The following is a 1,800-nucleotide window of genomic DNA, read 5'->3' as shown; positions in this document are numbered from 1 at the left end:
GGGTTTGAACCACCAGCCTTCTGGTTAGCGGGCAAGTGCTTTAGCCACTATGCTACCAGAGCTCCCCTTCAACCATTAGAGACCAGCAGTGTCACCTGGGGGCGGAAATTAACACCGCAAGCGAGGGAAAGCTGAATTGGGCAAATTTGGGAAATTGGCTCTAATTTTATATGAGATTATATATGTTGGAGATAAAAATTTGCCACTATTTTTCAGGTGATATGTAAAGGTTTTGATGACATTATTACGTTTAATCTCAGACTTATTTTATAGATTAAGAAACAGGTTGTTAGTGAGCTAAACACAGTACAGGTGGAGCCACCTCAGGTGTGACAGTTGGGTTGTAAGTGGCCCACTTCCACGGCCCCGAGGGCTGGCACTAGTTGGTGCCGAACAGGCATCTGTGCAGCCTGCCTTAGGCTTCAGTATCAGCCAACCCCTTAAAAATAGGCATTATGAACAGCAAGTTCCTCTAAGAATGAAACAGGGCATTAGGATAGCCAGCAAATATTAAAGCCTCAAGGGACTGGGAAAGGAACCTTATGAAAGGACGGTTCAAAGCATGGGATTCTCCCTGGAGAAGGCCAGCCTTAGGGAGGGGAGCTGCACTTTAGACTGTGAGCTCTTATTTCTAGCACAGCATACTCTGTACTGTGCTATTGACGTATTTCTCTCTTCCCACCTACCTGCCTGTTCTGGTTACCTAGTGCCACTCTGATGATAATATATACCACAAACGGGATGGCCTTAACAAACAGGAGTTTATTCTTACAATTTGGAGGTTTAAAGTCCGAGTTCAAAGTGCCAAGCTCTAGGGGCTGGGTGAAAGCCCTTCAACCAGCTCTGCCTCTTGCTCCCGGCCCACAGAAACTAGAGGCATTTCTTAACTCAGACTGGCTGCTGAAGCTGAGAAGCCTCAAGGTTGACAAGTAAAAAGGCACAGTCGTGATGTTACCAAACCACATGGCAGGCCATTAACTTAAGTCCATTTTAAGTCCCAAGGTCGTCAGAGCATAGCAGGCTGCTGAGCAACGACACAGCTACTTGCAGGGTCCAAGAGTGCCATAGGCTAGAGACCATTCCCAAGGCTTATATACAGGAAGCAGACCACATCCCAAAGGCTACTCAGCTGCTTGTGGTAGATCCCACCATGGAGCTGATTGCCAGTCTCATCATGGGGAATAACTACCACCAGCTGCCCAGACAAGATGACACACAAACATAACTACCATACTTCCACAAGAGCAATCATTTTTGGGTCTTCTGATTCCCACTCTCATAGTAGCCTATTTGATGAATGAAAAAAGTACACAAAATAGTGCCTGACACAACACAAGCCCTCAAATATTTGCTTAAAAAATATTCCACAATTTGCACCACACAACTCTGATACATAATACTGCTTTGCTTACCAGTCCACTTCCCTCAGGAAGCTAACTAAATTATAAGTGTGTTGAGAGAGTATGTCTTAAATTTATTTTTAATTTCACAGTACCTAGCCAAAAAACAGTTTGATCGATAGCTAAATTCTCTGTTGACATAAAGCCATCTTAATTATTATTCTTCCTCTTAGTTGTTGTTGTTGTTGTTGTTAAGTGCCGTCGAGTCTTTTCCGACTCATAGCGACCCCATGCACAGCAGAACGAAACACTGCCCGATCCCGTGCCAGCCCCACAATCCCTGCTATACTTGATCCCATCATCGCAGCCACCATATCAATCCATCTCGTTGAAGGCCTCCCCCTCTTTCGTCAACCCTCCACCCTACCAAGCATGACATCCTTCTCCAGGGAATGGTCCC

The sequence above is a fragment of the Orycteropus afer genome, unplaced genomic scaffold (genome assembly GCF_000298275.1).
Source record: "Orycteropus afer afer isolate SDZICR_OR568_19922 unplaced genomic scaffold, OryAfe1.0 scaffold00019, whole genome shotgun sequence".
Classification (NCBI taxonomy): Eukaryota; Metazoa; Chordata; class Mammalia; order Tubulidentata; family Orycteropodidae; genus Orycteropus; species Orycteropus afer.
Note: the sequence above shows the minus strand (reverse complement) of the source record.